At 44.9% G+C, this 22,706-nt stretch overlaps 1 protein-coding gene across 1 annotated transcript in view; it reads left to right on the top strand.

Moving 5' to 3' along the window:
- Positions 1 to 22,706, top strand: part of LOC148511927 (inter-alpha-trypsin inhibitor heavy chain H3-like) — a 233,322-nt gene that overhangs the window by 117,707 nt on the left and 92,909 nt on the right. The gene's annotated exons all lie outside the window — the stretch shown is intronic.

Here is a 22,706-nt window from a genome sequence, read left to right as displayed (position 1 = left end):
CAACTTGTCCTGTCAGGGTCTGGGGCTGAAGGCTGCTGCTGTGTTGTCCATAAAGGGGCTGGGGCTGCAGTATATCAAGGGGGGCATCAGTGGGTGCTGAAGCTGCTGTGTCACTTGTCCTGTCAATCAAGGGGCTGCTGCGTTATTATACATAAGGGCTGCTTTTGTTGTCCTGTCCATCAAGGGGCTAGGGCTGCAGTCCATAAAGGGGTGCAGTGTTGTCCATGGGGGTGATCTGTCAATCAGGGGTGCTCTTCCCCAGTGTAAAAAAATAAATAAAATGATTTTCTTTTTTTCATGCGTTAGCAACTTAGCTAACTTAGCCACGTAATTATTGTTTGGTGACACTGCCGGCCAGACCGCAGTTTATCGTCCACGTATTAGAGATTCTGCAGGTGGTCTGTCCGCACTCGGCAGAGGTGTTTTGTTGTCCATAAAGAAGGGGTGCTGTCTGTGTTGTTCATCAAGGAGCATTTTTTTTTGTGTGTGTGTATTTGTTAGCAACTTAGCTGCGCTATTATTGTTTAGTGACACTGCCGGCCAGACCGCAGTTTATCGTCCATGTATTGTGACACTATAAGTCGTAGCGCAGTGTGTTATTCTTATTCATAAATACTTAATCTTGTGACACTGTAAGTGGTAGCGCAGTGTGTTATTCCTATTTATAAATAATTAATCTTGTGATACCATACATGGTAGCGCAGTCTAATATTCAACTTTTCACTTCTTTCCTCAATTGTGAATAAATGATTACTCTACATGCCGACTACAAGGCCACAGCTTGTGCGAGCAGGCTGGAGACCGTCTCGATTATCGCGATCATCAGGCTTGCGACAAGACTCTGGGTTAGGGTCTCGGCTGCTGCAAGCCCGAGTAGACTCCCTGCTCTAATAGAGCAGGAAGTCCACTGCTGACATCACTAGTGATGTCAGTAGGTCCTCCCACAAACACCAGGCGTTCCTAAGGGAACGCCTGCGTTTGTGCAGCCACCCCCCCTACCTGCCTACAAAACGGGGTGAGCTGTCACTCACCATCGACAGCCGCCCCATCTTGTAGTGAGCCCTGGAGCGACTGAAGTTCAGTCGCTCGACGGGGCTCGCGCATGCGCACGCCGGATGCGGCCCATGCACAGAACATAAACATCGAGACACTTGCGAGCGTTGTGCGCTCGCGAGCGGCTCTGAATCAGGCAATAAGTGGTAGGGCAGTGTGTTATTTTTATTCATAAATAACTTTTCATGTGACACTAAATGTTAGCGCAGTGTGTTATTCTTATTCATAAATAATTAATCTTGTGACACTGAGTGTTAGCGCAGTGTGTTATTCTTATTCATAAGTAATTCATCTTGTGACACTAATGGCACACATCCACTTGCAGACATCAAAACAACTGCACGATTACGACATTGTAATCGTGCAGTCGTTTGTCAGCCTGTGCTGTGCCTACACTGAACGTTCAGTCGTTCAGTGTAAGCACATCAATCATTCACTACCATGCTGAACCTGACGTAATCGTCAGGTTGTACAGCATCGCTGGTCGTTTCCGACATAAAAGTGCACGATTTGTGCATGATTACTGAGCGATTGCATGATTACAATGTCGTAATCGTGCAATTGCTCAGTATTATCGTTAAGTGGATGTGTGCCTTAAATGTTAGTGCAGTGTATTATTCTTATTCATAAATAATTAATCTTGTGACACTAAGTGGTAGCGCAGTGTTATTCTTATTCATAAATAATCTTGTGACATTGTAAGTAGCAGCGCAATGTGTTATTCTTTTCTTATTCATAAAAAATCTTGTGACATTGTAGGTCATTGATACCGCAGTGTAATATTTAAAATTGGTACTAATTGATGTGTGTGCTGTACCCCACTTCATTCATGTTTGTTGATAAGGAGAATGATCAGTTGAGACTTGAGAGGAGAGCGGGAACCACATACTAGTGCTGAAGCTGCTGCCAGTGCCACCAGTCATGATAATACTAGTCCATTAACATCATCTACTAAAGCCAATTCCCAAAGGCATACATGGCTTAAGTCAAGGCATCTAAAATCAAGAACCAATATTTTACAGTGGTAAAGAAGAAAATATCAAAGGGAAGTGGCAAGGAAAGGCTAATAACTGGTGGTTCTTCCTCTAATGATGATGTAAGGACAAGTGAACATGCTGACATAGAAATCGAGGATGTTTCTGTGGAAGTGCACCAGGAGGAGCAGGATATTTGTGTAGGTGGCGCTAATGAGGATGTTGATGATGAGGATGTTGTTGATGAGGATGTTATTTGAGTAAATTAGGCACCAGTGAATTAAACAGTTATTGGCCATGATAAGGAAAAGCCCATTGTCGTGCCTGGGCACAAGTCAAAAAAACTTGGTTGTGTTGACTCATCTGCATCACCAGTGGGTTTTTTTGGGAAAGTTTAGTTTTTTCTTGGCAGATGCACTTGCTGGAGAAACTGAAGGAGTACACATTGCTTCATCATGTGCCACTTGAGCTGACAATTTGCTTACCAACAGCTCTTTGCATCTCTTCGCATCTGTGTCCATTAGGAAGAAAGACACAACGTCTTCATCCCTTCTGGGATGAAAATCAACTCCCAGCAGCAGCAGGCACAGCCCTCAAGGATTCTCAAGAAAGACACAATGTAAGACTTATACTTGAAATCTTAAATCTTGCATTTGCTCTGTTTGGCTTGTCCATATACAGTATCTGCGGTTAAGTGGACAGTGGGTACAATGGCATTTTGGAGGCCACTAACTATGTTTTTGTTAATGTCCCTGTACAGATTGGGAAATGCTTTTCTAGTGAAGTGGAATCTTTGCAAAGGATTGTTTAACAGTCAGTTGTTTTTGAAAACACTACTAGTGGTCTTCCTGGTCCCCTTCTGGGATGAAAATCCACTCTCAGCAGCAGCAGGCATAGTGCTCAAGGATTCTCAAGAAAGACACAATGTAAGACTTAAACCTTAAATCTTGCATTTGCTCTGTTCGGCTTGTCCACATATCTGTGGTTAAGTGGCCAGTGGGTACAACAGCATTTTGGAGGCCACTAAAAAAGGTTTTTAATTTCCCTCTACAGTTTGGGAAATGCTTTTCTAGTGAAGTGGAATCTTTGCAAATGATTGTTTACCAGTCAATTGGTTTTGAAAGCACTATTAGTAGTCTTCCTGGTCCCCTTCTGGGATGAAAATCCACTCCCAGCAGCATCAGGCATAGCACTCAAGGATTCTTCTGGGGCAAGGACTGATGTTAATAGTCTTGACAGAAGCGCTTAAAATTTTCAAAACTAGAATGTGTGGTCATGTAGTGGGCTAAAGTTATGTGTTATGCAGTATCAATCTTTTGTATTTAATATTAATAGGTGGACCAGCAATGTTTAAAAAACAAACAATACACTCAATACATAAAACACAGGCAAGAATGTTTATAGCACTTTCTGTGACATGGTAAATGTTTAAAATGTTCCCCGTGACTGGCGTTGCAATAGGTTCTTAAGTGGCAGCCTGTGAAACACTTGCCCTACCTTTCCCTAATAGTGGTCTTCTTCCGTCAGCAGTTCCTGCCTCTTATAGCCGCTGGTGCAGTCTCCGTCTGCCGCAGATTATACTTCAGCCTGCCGGGACAGCATCCTCTCCTTGGCTATGTACATAGCTGTCTCGGCGGGCTGAAGTATAATCGGCAACAGACTACTGCCGCTTAACTTAGTCAGCCAGCTAGCTTGGTGCAAATTTTGGGCCTAAACTGGATGAAAACAATATTGTAAGCTGTGAGGTGATCAAAATTGACTGGAAACGAGTGGAAAGTTATTGAGGTTAATAATACTGTACCGAACTGTAGGAACGAAAAAAAAAAATTTGTGATTTTAACAGATTTTATCATTTTTAAAAAAAAATACAGATCCAAAACCAAAACATGCAAGGGGTGGTTTTGGAAAAACCAAATCCAGATCCAAAACACAAGGAGATACAGATCCAAAACCCAAACACGGGGGTAAGCGCACATCTCTAATATATATATATATATATATATATATATATATATATTTGAATATACAGGGACGGATTGGGAATTTACAATGGCCGTGGAATAAAATTACGAAAGTGGCCCTACATGCACGACCAAAAAGTGGGTGTGGCCTAGTGACAAGGGGCGTGGTCTTGTGTGAAATGCCAAGCCCGCAAGCCTCTAGGAAGGGAAGGGAGAGACACTGAGCTCTCTGGATGGGAAACACTGGGTTGGGGAGGTCAGTGAGATGGTGGGGTTCACTGGGCTGCAGAAGGAAGATACACTGGGATGGGGGGGTCATTTGTATGGGCATTGGGCTAGGGGAGAAGGGGTCACTGGGCTTGAGGGATTGGAGAACTAACCTGTCTTGTTGCTGTTTAAGTAGACAGCATGCCTGGCCCAGCACACCCCCACAGCAGCCATAAACAGCTCCTCTGCCTCCGTCTCTGAACCGGAACCAGCCGCTGCTGCTCCTGGGACCTGGGAGATCAGTGGATCCTGCTGCTCACAGGCCCCGTCAGCAGACACACAGCTCCCTTCAACCAATCATTGTCTCCGCCGGTGCACACTCTGTAAGTGCCTCAGCATCAGTGAACAATGGGCCAGGAACGGTCGGGCCGCTGACAGGTGCCAGCAGGCAGCCTGGCTGTCATTCAAGTGATGTAATTAAGACCTGTTTACATGAAATCCAAAACCTGAGTTCTGTTTTAAAAAAAGTTCTGAACCGCAGGAAGATCCGAACAGGGACTCGGTACCTCAAAATTCAGTTATTGTCGGCTCTCTGGGAACCTAACCCACACATCTCTACTTATAATGTTCTTATATTTATATTTTATCAACTGCTATTTTCTATTTAACATGCATACATGTTTCAACGGGATGTAGTTGGCATCCCGGCGTGCTGACGGTCTAAATACCGGTCCTGGAATCCCGACAGCATCGGGATCCCGGCTCCAGTATCCGGACCGCTGGCATCCCGAAGGTACGTATCACGATTTAGGGAAAGGTTAGGTTTAGGTTTAGGTACGAGGGGGAGGGATATGGTTAGGCGCTAAGGGGGGAGGCTTACGTTTAGGGTGTGGGGAGGGGGAGGTTAGGTTTAGGTACTAGGGAAGGAGGTTAGGTATAGGCATTGGTTAGGGTTAGTGGTAGTATACTTACCTATTGCTGTCTGGATTTACCCAACACTTTCAACACAATTCCAATACCAATGCCCATTAGCAATAGTCAAAAAAAGATTTCAGTTATAATAGTGTACTTACTAATCACTTTCCTACTGCAATATCCTCAACTTATGTCCTGTATGTGCTAAGCTCCCTTGTCAGGTAGTGAATGACTGGACTGGCTGAAAAGCCTTCCTTTTATCCTTACAGTATATTGTGTCACTTCCTGTTTATTTCCTTTCAGCTTATAAATGTTTTTAAATATATCCCACTTAGCTGGATCAATGACCTAACAACACTATTCTAGTCCATAATAGGGATGAGCGGGTTTGGAATCCCGAAATCCGAACCCCCCCCCCCCCCGATCTGAGCCAGGAACCAAGTCCGACTCAGATTTTCCCGCCAGAGTCGGTTCCTGGAACGAGGCAAAACGTCATCATCCCGCTGTCGGATTCACGTGGGTTTTGGATTCTATAAAGGTCCCGTGATCGCTGCCATTTTTCATTCCGGCTGTGGAGTGTGCAGAGTTAGGGAGCTATTTGTTGTCACTCAGTGTTGTGTGTTACTACTTATAAATAATAAAGTACTACTGGCTGGCTATGTGAAGAGGGAGGGAGCTGGGAGCTGTTGCTGACGCTGACCATAGGGGCTGGCTGGCTAGCTACTGTTGTCCATATACAATCATAGGGGCTGGCTGGCTACTGTTGTCCTTGTCCATATAGGGGCTGGCTGTTGTTCTATCCATAGGGGCTGGCTGGCTGGCTACTGTTGTCCATATACAATTACATAGTGATGATTGGCTACTGTTGTCCTTGTCCATATAGGGGCTGGATGTTGTCCTGTCCATAGGGGCTGGCTGGCTGTAGTGCTGTGTTGTCCAGGGGGTGCTCTGTCCTTCAGGGTTGCTCTCTTCACCCACCCCCAATGTGAACAGCTGCCCTTCATCAAATTCATTTTTGCAGGGGCTGTCCTGTGGGTTGTACGCTGCCCTTCATCATCAAAATAATTTTACAGGGGCTGTCCTCTGTGTTGTTCGCTGCCCTTCATCAAAATCATTTTTACAGGGGCCGTCCTGTGGGTTGTAAGCTGCCCTTCAAATTAATTTTTACAGGGGCTGTCCTGTGGGTTGTACGGTGCCCTTCATCAAAATCATTTTTACAGGGGCTGTCCTATGTGTTGTATGCTGCCCTTCATCAAAATCATTTTTACAGGGGTTGTACGCTGCCCTTCATCAAAATAATTTTTACAGGGGGTGTCCTGTGGGTTGTACGCTGCCCTTCATCAAATTAATTTTTACAGGGGTTGTATGCTGCCCTTCATCAAATTAATGTTTACAGGGGCTGTCCTGTGGGTTGTACGCTGCCCTTCATCAAATTAATTTTTACAGGGGTTGTATGCTGCCCTTCATCAAATTAATTTTTACAGGGGCGGCCCTGTGTGCTGTAAGCTGCCCTTCAAATTAATTTTTACAGGGGCTGTCCTATGGGTTGTACGCTGCCCTTCATCAAAATCATTTTTACAGGGGCTGTCCTATGGGTTGTATGCTGCCCTTCATCAAAGTAATTTTTACAGGGGTTGTATGCTGCCCTTCATCAAAATAATTTTTACAGGGCCTGTCCTGTGGGTTGTACGCTGCCCTTCATCAAAATCATTTTTACAGGGGTTGTACGCTGCCCTTCATCAAAATAATTTTTACAGGGGGTGTCCTGTGGGTTGTACGCTGCCCTTCATCAAATTAATTTTTACAGGGGTTGTATGCTGCCCTTCATCAAATTAATGTTTACAGGGGCTGTCCTGTGGGTTGTACGCTGCCCTTCATCAAATTAATTTTTACAGGGGTTGTATGCTGCCCTTCATCAAATTAATTTTTACAGGGGCTGTCCTGTGGGTTGTACACTGTCCTTCATCAAAGTAATTATTACAGGGTCTGTCCTATGGGTTGTACGCTGCCCTTCATCAAATACATTTTTACAGGGACTGTACTGTGGGTTGTACGCTGCCCTTCATCAAATTAATTTTTACAGGGGTTGTACGCTGCCCTTCATCAAATTCATTTTTGGAGAGGCTGTCCTGTGGGTTGTACACTGCCCTTCATCAAAATAATTTTTACAGGGGCTGTTCTGTGTGTTGTACGCTGAACTTCATCAAACTAATTTTTACAGGGGCTGTCCTGTGGGTTGTAAGCTGCCCTTCAAATTAATTTTTACAGGGACTGTCCTGTGGGTTGTACGCTGCCCTTCATCAAAATAATTTTTACAGGGGCTGTCCTGTGGGTTGTACACTGTCCTTAATCAAATTAATTATTACAGGGTCTGTCCTATGGGTTGTATGCTGCCCTTCATCAAATACATTTTTACAGGGACTGTACTGTGGGTTGTACGCTGCCCTTCATCAAATTAATTTTTACAGGGGTTGTACGCTGCCCTTCATCAAATTCATTTTTGCAGGGGCTGTCCTGTGGGTTGTACGCTGCCCTTCATCAAAATAATTTTTACAGGGGCTGTCCTGTGGGTTGTACACTGTCCTTCATCAAAGTAATTATTACAGGGTCTGTCCTATGGGTTGTACGCTGCCCTTCATCAAATACATTTTTACAGGGACTGTACTGTGGGTTGTACGCTGCCCTTCATCAAATTAATTTTTACAGGGGTTGTACGCTGCCCTTCATCAAATTCATTTTTGGAGAGGCTGTCCTGTGGGTTGTACACTGCCCTTCATCAAAATAATTTTTACAGGGGCTGTTCTGTGTGTTGTACGCTGAACTTCATCAAACTAATTTTTACAGGGGCTGTCCTGTGGGTTGTAAGCTGCCCTTCAAATTAATTTTTACAGGGACTGTCCTGTGGGTTTTACGCTGCCCTTCATCAAAATAATTTTTACAGGGGCTGTCCTGTGGGTTGTATGCTGCCCTTCATCAAAATAATTTTTACAGGGACTGTCCTGTGGGTTGTGCACTGCCCTTCATCAAATTAATTTCTACAGGGGCTGTCCTGTGGATTGTACGCTGCCCTTTATCAAACTAATTTTTGCTGGGGTGATTCAATCCATAAAAACAATGCACTCCATAAAAATAATGGAGGACAAAAATTTGGAGGATGAAATAGGGAAAGATCAAGAACCACTTCCTCCTAGTGCTGAAGCTGCTGCCACTAGTCATGACATAGATGATGAAATGCCATCAACGTCGTCTGCCAAGGCCGATGCCCAATGTCATAGTAGAGCATGTAAAATCCAAAAAGCCAAAGTTCAGTAAAATGACACAAAAAAAAATAATTTAAATCGTCTGAGGAGAAATGTAAACTTGCCAATATGCCATTTACGACACGGAGTGGCAAGGAATGGCTAAGGTCCTGCCCTATGTTCATGACTAGTGGTTCAGCTTCACATGACGATGGAAGCCCTCCTCCTACCGCTAGAGAAACGAAAAGATTTAAGCTGGCAAAAGCACAGCAAAGAACTGTGTGTTCTAAGAAGATATCACAAATCCCCAAGGAGAGACAAGGGTGGTGGCCGTTGCGATGCCTGACCTTCCCAACACTGGATGGGAAGAGGTAGCTCCTTTCACCATTTGCATGCCCTCTGCAAGTGCTGGAAGGAGCACCCACAGTCTAGTTGCTGATATTCAAATAGAAGATGTCACAGCTGAAGTACAACAGAATGAGGATATTGGTGTAGCTGGCACTGAGGAGGAAGTTGATGAGGAGGATTCTGATGGTGATGTGGTTTGTTTAAATCAGGCTCCGGGGGAGACAGTTGTTGTCCGTGGAATGAAAAAGCCCATCACGGTCATGCCTGGGCAGAAGACCAAACATTCCACCTCTTTGGTCTGGCAATATTTCTATCCAAATCCAGAAAACAACTGTCTTGCCATATGTAGCATATATAAAGATGTGTTAAGCAGGGGTAAGGACGTTAACCACCTAGGAACATCCTCCCTTATACATCACCTGCAGCGCATTTATAAAAAGTTACTGTCAAGTTCAGAAACTGTGGCTAAGACCGTAAGTAGTCCAGGGACACCTAAATCCCTTTGTCCTGTTGTATCCAAGTGCCTGCAAACCACACCGTCAACTCCCTCCTCGTCAATTTCCTCCTCAATCAGGATTGGAAGTAGTCCTGCAGGCCATGTCACTGGCATGACTGACTCCTCTCCTATCCGGGATTCCTCCGGAGGATCCTGCATTGCTATGCCTGCTGCTGCTGTTGTTGCTGGGAGTCGTTCATCATCCCAGAGATGAAGTTGGAACACCACTACTTCTTTTACTAAGCAATTGACCCTCCAATAGTCCTTAGCGAGGAGGATGAAGTACGACAGTAGTCATACTGTTGCAAAGCAGATAACCTTGACAGCTATGTTGGTGTTAGACGTGCGTCCGGTATCCACCATTAGTGCAGTGGGATTTAGACAATTGATGGAGGTAGTGTGTCCCTGGTACCAAATCCTGTCTAGATTCCACTTCACAAGGCAGGCGATACCGAGAATGTACAAAGACTTCAAAAAAAGTGTCCTTAGTGTCCTAAAAAATGCGGTTGTACCCAATGTCCACTTAACCATGGACATGTGGACAAGTGGAACAGGGCAGACTAAGGACTATATGACTGTGACAGCACACTGGGTAGATGTATCGCCTTACGCAGCAACAACAGTGTCACCAGTAGCAGCATCTCAGAAATGCCAGCTTTTTCCAAGGCAGGCTACACTGTGTATCACAGGTTTCAGTAAGAGGCACATCGCTGACAACCTCTTAGAGAACCTGAGGGAAATCATCGCCCAATGGCTTACCCCACTTAGACTCTCCTGGGGATTTGTGATATCTGACAATGCCACCAATATTGTGCGGGCATTACATCTGGGCAAATTCCAGCACGTCCCATGTTTTGCTCACACAATAAATTTGATGGCGCATCATTTTTGAAAAATTACAGGGGCGTGCAGGAGATGCTTTGGGTCACCAGAAAAATTTCGGACCACTTTCGCCATTCAGCCACTGTGTGCCAAAGACTGGCGCGCCAGCAAACACTCTTGAACCTTCATCAAAATAATTTTTAAAGGGCTGTCCTGTGGGTTGTAAACTGTCCTTCATCAAAGTAATTATTACAGGGTCTGTCCAATGGGTTGTACGCTGCCCTTCATCAAATACATTTTTACAGGGACTGTACTGTGGATTGTACGCTGCCCTTCATCAAATAAATTTTTACAGGGGTTGTACGTTGCCCTTCATCATATTCATTTTTGGAGAGGCTGTCCTGTGGGTTGTACACTGCCCTTCATCAAAATAATTTTTACAGGGGCTGTTCTGTGTGTTGTACGCTGAACTTCATCAAACTAATTTTTACAGGGGCTGTCCTGTGGGTTGTAAGCTGCCCTTCAAATTTATTAATTTTTACAGGGGCTGTCCTGTGGGTTGTACGCTGCCCTTCATCAAAATAATTTTTACAGGGGCTGTCCTGTGGGTTGTATGCTGCCCTTCATCAAAATAATTTTTACAGGGACTGTCCTGTGGGTTGTGCACTGCCCTTCATCAAATTAATTTTTACAGGGGCTGTCCTGTGTGTTGTACGCTGCCCTTCATCAAAATAATTTTTACAGGGGCTGTCCTGTGTGCTGTATGCTGCCCTTTATCAAACTAATTTTTACTGGGGTGATTCAATCCATAAAAACAATGCACTCCATAAAAATAATGGAGGACAAAAATTTGGAGGATGAAATAGGGAAAGATCAAGAACCACTTCCTCCTAGTGCTGAAGCTGCTGCCACTAGTCATGACATAGATGATGAAATGCCATCAACGTCGTCTGCCAAGGCCGATGCCCAATGTCATAGTAGAGCATGTAAAATCCAAAAAGCCAAAGTTCAGTAAAATGACACAAAAAAAATAATTTAAATCGTCTGAGGAGAAACGTAAACTTGCCAATATGCCATTTACGACACGGAGTGGCAAGGAATGGCTAAGGTCCTGCCCTATGTTCATGACTAGTGGTTCAGCTTCACATGACGATGGAAGCCCTCCTCCTCCCGCTAGAGAAACGAAAAGATTTAAGCTGGCAAAAGCACAGCAAAGAACTGTGTGTTCTAAGAAGATATCACAAATCCCCAAGGAGAGACAAGTGTGGTGGCCATTGCGATGCCTGACCTTCCCAACACTGGAAGGGAAGAGGTAGCTCCTTTCACCATTTGCATGCCCTCTGCAAGTGCTGGAAGGAGCCCCCACAGTCTAGTTGCTGATATTCAAATAGAAGATGTCACAGCTGAAGTACAACAGGATGAGGATATTGGTGTAGCTGGCACTGAGGAGGAAGTTGATGAGGAGGATTCTGATGGTGATGTGGTTTGTTTAAATCAGGCTCCGGGGGAGACAGTTGTTGTCCGTGGAATGAAAAAGCCCATCACGGTCATGCCTGGGCAGAAGACCAAACATTCCACCTCTTTGGTCTGGCAATATTTCTATCCAAATCCAGAAAACAACTGTCTTGCCATATGTAGCATATATAAAGATGTGTTAAGCAGGGGTAAGGACGTTAACCACCTAGGAACATCCTCCCTTATACATCACCTGCAGCGCATTTATAAAAAGTTACTGTCAAGTTCAGAAACTGTGGCTAAGACCGTAAGTAGTCCAGGGACACCTAAATCCCTTTGTCCTGTTGTATCCAAGTGCCTGCAAACCACACCGTCAACTCCCTCCTCGTCAATTTCCTCCTCAATCAGGATTGGAAGTAGTCCTGCAGGCCATGTCACTGGCATGACTGACTTCTCTCCTATCCGGGATTCCTCCGGAGGATCCTGCATTGCTATGCCTGCTGCTGCTGTTGCTGCTGGGAGTCGTTCATCATCCCAGAGATGAAGTTGGAACACCACTACTTCTTTTACTAAGCAATTGACCCTCCAATAGTCCTTAGCGAGGAGGATGAAGTACGACAGCAGTCATCCTGTTGCAAAACAGATAACCTTGACAGCTATGTTGGTGTTAGACGTGCGTCCGGTATCCACCATTAGTGCAGTGGGATTTAGACAATTGATGGAGGTAGTGTGTCCCTGGTACCAAATCCTGTCTAGATTCCACTTCACAAGGCAGGCGATACCGAGAATGTACAAAGACTTCAGAAAAAGTGTCCTTAGTATCCTAAAAAATGCGGTTTTACCCAATGTCCACTTAACCATGGACATGTGGACAAGTGGAACAGGGCAGACTAAGGACTGTATGACTGTGACAGCACACTGGGTAGATGTATCGCCTTACGCAGCAACAACAGTGTCACCAGTAGCAGCATCTCAGAAATGCCAGCTTTTTCCAAGGCAGGCTACACTGTGTATCACAGGTTTCAGTAAGAGGCACATCGCTGACAACCTCTTAGAGAACCTGAGGGAAATCATCGCCCAATGGCTTACCCCACTTAGACTCTCCTGGGGATTTGTGATATCTGACAATGCCACCAATATTGTGCGGGCATTACATCTGGGCAAATTCCAGCACGTCCCATGTTTTGCTCACACAATAAATTTGATGGCGCATCATTTTTGAAAAATTACAGGGGCGTGCAGGAGATGCTTTGGGTCACCAGAAAAATTTCGGACCACTTTCGCCATTCAGCCACTGTGTGCCAAAGACTGGCGCGCCAGCAAACACTCTTGAACCTTCATCAAAATAATTTTTAAAGGGCTGTCCTGTGGGTTGTAAACTGTCCTTCATCAAAGTAATTATTACAGGGTCTGTCCAATGGGTTGTACGCTGCCCTTCATCAAATACATTTTTACAGGGACTGTACTGTGGATTGTACGCTGCCCTTCATCAAATAAATTTTTACAGGGGTTGTACGTTGCCCTTCATCATATTCATTTTTGGAGAGGCTGTCCTGTGGGTTGTACACTGCCCTTCATCAAAATAATTTTTACAGGGGCTGTTCTGTGTGTTGTACGCTGAACTTCATCAAACTAATTTTTACAGGGGCTGTCCTGTGGGTTGTAAGCTGCCCTTCAAATTTATTAATTTTTACAGGGGCTGTCCTGTGGGTTGTACGCTGCCCTTCATCAAAATAATTTTTACAGGGGCTGTCCTGTGGGTTGTATGCTGCCCTTCATCAAAATAATTTTTACAGGGACTGTCCTGTGGGTTGTGCACTGCCCTTCATCAAATTAATTTTTACAGGGGCTGTCCTGTGTGTTGTACGCTGGCCTTCATCAAAATAATTTTTACAGGGGCTGTCCTGTGTGCTGTATGCTGCCCTTTATCAAACTAATTTTTACTGGGGTGATTCAATCCATAAAAACAATGCACTCCATAAAAATAATGGAGGACAAAAATTTGGAGGATGAAATAGGGAAAGATCAAGAACCACTTCCTCCTAGTGCTGAAGCTGCTGCCACTAGTCATGACATAGATGATGAAATGCCATCAACGTCGTCTGCCAAGGCCGATGCCCAATGTCATAGTAGAGCATGTAAAATCCAAAAAGCCAAAGTTCAGTAAAATGACACAAAAAAAATAATTTAAATCGTCTGAGGAGAAACGTAAACTTGCCAATATGCCATTTACGACACGGAGTGGCAAGGAATGGCTAAGGTCCTGCCCTATGTTCATGACTAGTGGTTCAGCTTCACATGACGATGGAAGCCCTCCTCCTCCCGCTAGAGAAACGAAAAGATTTAAGCTGGCAAAAGCACAGCAAAGAACTGTGTGTTCTAAGAAGATATCACAAATCCCCAAGGAGAGACAAGTGTGGTGGCCATTGCGATGCCTGACCTTCCCAACACTGGATGGGAAGAGGTAGCTCCTTTCACCATTTGCATGCCCTCTGCAAGTGCTGGAAGGAGCACCCACAGTCTAGTTGCTGATATTCAAATAGAAGATGTCACAGCTGAAGTACAACAGGATGAGGATATTGGTGTAGCTGGCACTGAGGAGGAAGTTGATGAGGAGGATTCTGATGGTGATGTGGTTTGTTTAAATCAGGCTCCGGGGGAGACAGTTGTTGTCCGTGGAATGAAAAAGCCCATCACGGTCATGCCTGGGCAGAAGACCAAACATTCCACCTCTTTGGTCTGGCAATATTTCTATCCAAATCCAGAAAACAACTGTCTTGCCATATGTAGCATATATAAAGATGTGTTAAGCAGGGGTAAGGACGTTAACCACCTAGGAACATCCTCCCTTATACATCACCTGCAGCGCATTTATAAAAAGTTACTGTCAAGTTCAGAAACTGTGGCTAAGACCGTAAGTAGTCCAGGGACACCTAAATCCCTTTGTCCTGTTGTATCCAAGTGCCTGCAAACCACACCGTCAACTCCCTCCTCGTCAATTTCCTCCTCAATCAGGATTGGAAGTAGTCCTGCAGGCCATGTCACTGGCATGACTGACTCCTCTCCTATCCGGGATTCCTCCGGAGGATCCTGCATTGCTATGCCTGCTGCTGCTGTTGTTGCTGGGAGTCGTTCATCATCCCAGAGATGAAGTTGGAACACCACTACTTCTTTTACTAAGCAATTGACCCTCCAATAGTCCTTAGCGAGGAGGATGAAGTACGACAGTAGTCATACTGTTGCAAAGCAGATAACCTTGACAGCTATGTTGGTGTTAGACGTGCGTCCGGTATCCACCATTAGTGCAGTGGGATTTAGACAATTGATGGAGGTAGTGTGTCCCTGGTACCAAATCCTGTCTAGATTCCACTTCACAAGGCAGGCGATACCGAGAATGTACAAAGACTTCAGAAAAAGTGTCCTTAGTGTCCTAAAAAATGCGGTTTTACCCAATGTCCACTTAACCATGGACATGTGGACAAGTGGAACAGGGCAGACTAAGGACTGTATGACTGTGACAGCACACTGGGTAGATGTATCGCCTTACGCAGCAACAACAGTGTCACCAGTAGCAGCATCTCAGAAATGCCAGCTTTTTCCAAGGCAGGCTACACTGTGTATCACAGGTTTCAGTAAGAGGCACATCGCTGACAACCTCTTAGAGAACCTGAGGGAAATCATCGCCCAATGGCTTACCCCACTTAGACTCTCCTGGGGATTTGTGATATCTGACAATGCCACCAATATTGTGCGGGCATTACATCTGGGCAAATTCCAGCACGTCCCATGTTTTGCTCACACAATAAATTTGATGGCGCATCATTTTTGAAAAATTACAGGGGCGTGCAGGAGATGCTTTGGGTCACCAGAAAAATTTCGGACCACTTTCGCCATTCAGCCACTGTGTGCCAAAGACTGGCGCGCCAGCAAACACTCTTGAACCTTCATCAAAATAATTTTTAAAGGGCTGTCCTGTGGGTTGTAAACTGTCCTTCATCAAAGTAATTATTACAGGGTCTGTCCAATGGGTTGTACGCTGCCCTTCATCAAATACATTTTTACAGGGACTGTACTGTGGATTGTACGCTGCCCTTCATCAAATAAATTTTTACAGGGGTTGTACGTTGCCCTTCATCATATTCATTTTTGGAGAGGCTGTCCTGTGGGTTGTACACTGCCCTTCATCAAAATAATTTTTACAGGGGCTGTTCTGTGTGTTGTACGCTGAACTTCATCAAACTAATTTTTACAGGGGCTGTCCTGTGGGTTGTAAGCTGCCCTTCAAATTTATTAATTTTTACAGGGGCTGTCCTGTGGGTTGTACGCTGCCCTTCATCAAAATAATTTTTACAGGGGCTGTCCTGTGGGTTGTATGCTGCCCTTCATCAAAATAATTTTTACAGGGACTGTCCTGTGGGTTGTGCACTGCCCTTCATCAAATTAATTTTTACAGGGGCTGTCCTGTGTGTTGTACGCTGCCCTTCATCAAAATAATTTTTACAGGGGCTGTCCTGTGTGCTGTATGCTGCCCTTTATCAAACTAATTTTTACTGGGGTGATTCAATCCATAAAAACAATGCACTCCATAAAAATAATGGAGGACAAAAATTTGGAGGATGAAATAGGGAAAGATCAAGAACCACTTCCTCCTAGTGCTGAAGCTGCTGCCACTAGTCATGACATAGATGATGAAATGCCATCAACGTCGTCTGCCAAGGCCGATGCCCAATGTCATAGTAGAGCATGTAAAATCCAAAAAGCCAAAGTTCAGTAAAATGACACAAAAAAAATAATTTAAATCGTCTGAGGAGAAACGTAAACTTGCCAATATGCCATTTACGACACGGAGTGGCAAGGAATGGCTAAGGTCCTGCCCTATGTTCATGACTAGTGGTTCAGCTTCACATGACGATGGAAGCCCTCCTCCTCCCGCTAGAGAAACGAAAAGATTTAAGCTGGCAAAAGCACAGCAAAGAACTGTGTGTTCTAAGAAGATATCACAAATCCCCAAGGAGAGACAAGTGTGGTGGCCATTGCGATGCCTGACCTTCCCAACACTGGATGGGAAGAGGTAGCTCCTTTCACCATTTGCATGCCCTCTGCAAGTGCTGGAAGGAGCACCCACAGTCTAGTTGCTGATATTCAAATAGAAGATGTCACAGCTGAAGTACAACAGGATGAGGATATTGGTGTAGCTGGCACTGAGGAGGAAGTTGATGAGGAGGATTCTGATGGTGATGTGGTTTGTTTAAATCAGGCTCCGGGGGAGACAGTTGTTGTCCGTGGAATGAAAAAGCCCATCACGGTCATGCCTGGGCAGAAGACCAAACATTCCACCTCTTTGGTCTGGCAATATTTCTATCCAAATCCAGAAAACAACTGTCTTGCCATATGTAGCATATATAAAGATGTGTTAAGCAGGGGTAAGGACGTTAACCACCTAGGAACATCCTCCCTTATACATCACCTGCAGCGCATTTATAAAAAGTTACTGTCAAGTTCAGAAACTGTGGCTAAGACCGTAAGTAGTCCAGGGACACCTAAATCCCTTTGTCCTGTTGTATCCAAGTGCCTGCAAACCACACCGTCAACTCCCTCCTCGTCAATTTCCTCCTCAATCAGGATTGGAAGTAGTCCTGCAGGCCATGTCACTGGCATGACTGACTTCTCTCCTATCCGGGATTCCTCCGGAGGATCCTGCATTGCTATGCCTGCTGCTGCTGTTGCTGCTGGGAGTCGTTCATCATCCCAGAGATGAAGTTGGAACACCACTACTTCTTTTACTAAGCAATTGACCCTCCAATAGTCCTTAGCGAGGAGGATGAAGTACGACAGCAGTCATCCTGTTGCAAAACAGATAACCTTGACAGCTATGTTGGTGTTAGACGTGCGTCCGGTATCCACCATTAGTGCAGTGGGATTTAGACAATTGATGGAGGTAGTGTGTCCCTGGTACCAAATCCTGTCTAGATTCCACTTCACAAGGCAGGCGATACCGAGAATGTACAAAGACTTCAGAAAAAGTGTCCTAAAAAATGCGGTTTTACCCAATGTCCACTTAACCATGGACATGTGGACAAGTGGAACAGGGCAGACTAAGGACTGTATGACTGTGACAGCACACTGGGTAGATGTATCGCCTTACGCAGCAACAACAGTGTCACCAGTAGCAGCATCTCAGAAATGCCAGCTTTTTCCAAGGCAGGCTACACTGTGTATCACAGGTTTCAGTAAGAGGCACATCGCTGACAACCTCTTAGAGAACCTGAGGGAAATCATCGCCCAATGGCTTACCCCACTTAGACTCTCCTGGGGATTTGTGATATCTGACAATGCCACCAATATTGTGCGGGCATTACATCTGGGCAAATTCCAGCACGTCCCATGTTTTGCTCACACAATAAATTTGATGGCGCATCATTTTTGAAAAATTACAGGGGCGTGCAGGAGATGCTTTGGGTCACCAGAAAAATTTCGGACCACTTTCGCCATTCAGCCACTGTGTGCCAAAGACTGGCGCGCCAGCAAACACTCTTGAACCTTCATCAAAATAATTTTTAAAGGGCTGTCCTGTGGGTTGTAAACTGTCCTTCATCAAAGTAATTATTACAGGGTCTGTCCAATGGGTTGTACGCTGCCCTTCATCAAATACATTTTTACAGGGACTGTACTGTGGATTGTACGCTGCCCTTCATCAAATAAATTTTTACAGGGGTTGTACGTTGCCCTTCATCATATTCATTTTTGGAGAGGCTGTCCTGTGGGTTGTACACTGCCCTTCATCAAAATAATTTTTACAGGGGCTGTTCTGTGTGTTGTACGCTGAACTTCATCAAACTAATTTTTACAGGGGCTGTCCTGTGGGTTGTAAGCTGCCCTTCAAATTTATTAATTTTTACAGGGGCTGTCCTGTGGGTTGTACGCTGCCCTTCATCAAAATAATTTTTACAGGGGCTGTCCTGTGGGTTGTATGCTGCCCTTCATCAAAATAATTTTTACAGGGACTGTCCTGTGGGTTGTGCACTGCCCTTCATCAAATTAATTTTTACAGGGGCTGTCCTGTGTGTTGTACGCTGCCCTTCATCAAAATAATTTTTACAGGGGCTGTCCTGTGTGCTGTATGCTGCCCTTTATCAAACTAATTTTTACTGGGGTGATTCAATCCATAAAAACAATGCACTCCATAAAAATAATGGAGGACAAAAATTTGGAGGATGAAATAGGGAAAGATCAAGAACCACTTCCTCCTAGTGCTGAAGCTGCTGCCACTAGTCATGACATAGATGATGAAATGCCATCAACGTCGTCTGCCAAGGCCGATGCCCAATGTCATAGTAGAGCATGTAAAATCCAAAAAGCCAAAGTTCAGTAAAATGACACAAAAAAAATAATTTAAATCGTCTGAGGAGAAACGTAAACTTGCCAATATGCCATTTACGACACGGAGTGGCAAGGAATGGCTAAGGTCCTGCCCTATGTTCATGACTAGTGGTTCAGCTTCACATGACGATGGAAGCCCTCCTCCTCCCGCTAGAGAAACGAAAAGATTTAAGCTGGCAAAAGCACAGCAAAGAACTGTGTGTTCTAAGAAGATATCACAAATCCCCAAGGAGAGACAAGTGTGGTGGCCATTGCGATGCCTGACCTTCCCAACACTGGATGGGAAGAGGTAGCTCCTTTCACCATTTGCATGCCCTCTGCAAGTGCTGGAAGGAGCACCCACAGTCTAGTTGCTGATATTCAAATAGAAGATGTCACAGCTGAAGTACAACAGGATGAGGATATTGGTGTAGCTGGCACTGAGGAGGAAGTTGATGAGGAGGATTCTGATGGTGATGTGGTTTGTTTAAATCAGGCTCCGGGGGAGACAGTTGTTGTCCGTGGAATGAAAAAGCCCATCACGGTCATGCCTGGGCAGAAGACCAAACATTCCACCTCTTTGGTCTGGCAATATTTCTATCCAAATCCAGAAAACAACTGTCTTGCCATATGTAGCATATATAAAGATGTGTTAAGCAGGGGTAAGGACGTTAACCACCTAGGAACATCCTCCCTTATACATCACCTGCAGCGCATTTATAAAAAGTTACTGTCAAGTTCAGAAACTGTGGCTAAGACCGTAAGTAGTCCAGGGACACCTAAATCCCTTTGTCCTGTTGTATCCAAGTGCCTGCAAACCACACCGTCAACTCCCTCCTCGTCAATTTCCTCCTCAATCAGGATTGGAAGTAGTCCTGCAGGCCATGTCACTGGCATGACTGACTTCTCTCCTATCCGGGATTCCTCCGGAGGATCCTGCATTGCTATGCCTGCTGCTGCTGTTGCTGCTGGGAGTCGTTCATCATCCCAGAGATGAAGTTGGAACACCACTACTTCTTTTACTAAGCAATTGACCCTCCAATAGTCCTTAGCGAGGAGGATGAAGTACGACAGCAGTCATCCTGTTGCAAAACAGATAACCTTGACAGCTATGTTGGTGTTAGACGTGCGTCCGGTATCCACCATTAGTGCAGTGGGATTTAGACAATTGATGGAGGTAGTGTGTCCCTGGTACCAAATCCTGTCTAGATTCCACTTCACAAGGCAGGCGATACCGAGAATGTACAAAGACTTCAGAAAAAGTGTCCTTAGTGTCCTAAAAAATGCGGTTTTACCCAATGTCCACTTAACCATGGACATGTGGACAAGTGGAACAGGGCAGACTAAGGACTGTATGACTGTGACAGCACACTGGGTAGATGTATCGCCTTACGCAGCAACAACAGTGTCACCAGTAGCAGCATCTCAGAAATGCCAGCTTTTTCCAAGGCAGGCTACACTGTGTATCACAGGTTTCAGTAAGAGGCACATCGCTGACAACCTCTTAGAGAATCTGAGGGAAATCATCGCCCAATGGCTTACCCCACTTAGACTCTCCTGGGGATTTGTGATATCTGACAATGCCACCAATATTGTGCGGGCATTACATCTGGGCAAATTCCAGCACGTCCCATGTTTTGCTCACACAATAAATTTGATGGCGCATCATTTTTGAAAAATGACAGGGGCGTGCAGGAGATGCTTTGGGTCACCAGAAAAATTTCGGACCACTTTCGCCATTCAGCCACTGTGTGCCAAAGACTGGCGCGCCAGCAAACACTCTTGAACCTGCCCTGCAAACACCTGAAGCAAGAGGTTGTAACACTGGGGACCTCAACCCTCTATATGCTTCAGAGGATGGAGGAGCAGGAAAAGGCCATTCAAGCCTATACATCCACCTATGACATAGGAAAAGGAGGGGGTATGCACCTGACTCAAACGCAGTGGAGAATGATTTCCTTGTTCTGCAAGGTTCTCCAGTCCTTCGAACTTGCCACATGTGAAGTCAGTTCAGACGCTGCCAGCTTGAGTCAGATCATTCCCCTCATCAGGCTTTTGCAGAAGCAGCTGGAGAAAGTGAAGGAGGAGCTAAGATGGAGCAATTCCGCTTGGTATGTGGGACTTGTGGATGAAGCCCTTCATTCGCTTTCCCATGATTCAAGGGTGGTCAATCTGTTGCAATCAGACCACTACATTTTGTCCACCGTGCTCGATCCTAGGTTTAAATCCTACGTGTTGTCTCTCCGGTGGACACAAGCTGCAGAGGTGCAAAGACCTGCTGGTGAAAACACTGTCAGCTGAAGCAGAACGTGACATGGCAACAGCTCCTTAATTTTCTCCAGCAACTGGGGCTGCCGGAAACAACTTAGATATCCTAACCATCCCACAGGTGGTGATGCAGGGCAGGCAGGACCAAATTTGGACATCTGGTCTGGACTGAAGGACCTGCCAACAATTTCTGACATGTTTACTGTCACTGCATATGATGCTGCCACCATTGAAAGAATGGTGTAGGATTACATCGGTGACAGCATCCAAGTAGGCATGTCAGACAGTCTATACCTGTACTGACAAGAAAAAGAGGCAATTTGGAGGCCCCTGTACAATTACTGGCTCTATTTTACCTAAGGTGCCCCCCTCCAGTATGTACTCTGAAAGAGTTTTTAGTGCAGCCGGGAACCTTGTCAGCGAAAGGCGTAGGAGGTTGCTTCCACAAAATGTGGAAAAGATGATGTTCATGAAAATTAATTATCAATTCTTCCGGGAAGACCAGCCTCCAGAAAGTACAGAGGGACCAGAGGTGGTGGATTCCAGTGGGGACAAATTAATACTCTGTGAGGATGAGGATGTGCACAACACTGAAGAGGGTGAGGAATCGGTGGATGAGGGCGACATCTTGCCTTTGTAGAGCCAGTTTATGCAGGGACAGATTAATTGCCAGCTTGTTTTGTGGGGGCCCAAATGAACCAATCATTTCAGCCACAGTCGTGTTGCAGACCCTGTTGCTGAAATGATTGGTTTGTTAAAGTGTACATGTCCTGTTTATACAATATAAGGGTGGGTTGGAGGGCCCAAGGACAATTCCATCTTGCACCTCTTTTTTTTCTTTGCATTATGTACTCTTTGGGGCCTAGTTTTTCAAACTGCCATCCTGTCTGCCACTGCAGTGCCACTCCTAGATGGGCCACGTGTTTGTGCCGCCCACTTGTGTCCCTTAGCATAGTCATCCAGCTACCTCGGTGCAACCTTATGGCCTGAAAACAATATTGTGAGGTGTGAGGTGTTCAGAATAGACTGGAAATGAGTGGAAGTTAATGTTATTGAGGTTAATAATAGTGTAGGAACAAAAAAAAAAAAAAAGACTCTGATTTTAGCTGTTTTTATGCTTTTTTCCAAAAAAATACAGATCTTAAGCACAAAACACAAAACCCAGAAAGGTGGTTTTGGCAAAACCAATCCAGATCCAAAACCAAAACACAAAACACGAAAAGTGGCCGGTGCACATCCCTAGTCCATAATATTGCTTTTCTACATATATAGTTTTATAGCCTTCATTTAAGCTTGATGGTGACAGTGAATTTAAATTATATATCCAATATGATTTATTTTCAACAGGTTTAATACCATTTTCCCCCTCTGGGGTCCTCTGTAATATGTTCCAATATAGTGAACTTAAAAACTTGGGGTATATTTGTGAAAGTGAGAGTTTTAGAAATGAATATGTTGCCCATAGCAACCAATTAGATTCTACTTAACATTTAACTAGCACCTTCTAAAAGATAATAGCTAGAATCCGATTGGTTGCTATGGGCAAAATCTCCACTACTAAAAATGTTCACTGTAGTAAATTTACCCCCTTGTGTCTGAATTGTGACAT

Source organism: Taudactylus pleione, unplaced genomic scaffold, assembly GCF_031769625.1.
Source record: "Taudactylus pleione unplaced genomic scaffold, aTauple2 ptg000289l, whole genome shotgun sequence".
Taxonomy (NCBI): domain Eukaryota; kingdom Metazoa; phylum Chordata; class Amphibia; order Anura; family Myobatrachidae; genus Taudactylus; species Taudactylus pleione.
The sequence above is the reverse complement of the archived record's forward strand: the minus strand, read 5'-3'. Positions and strand labels throughout refer to the sequence as shown.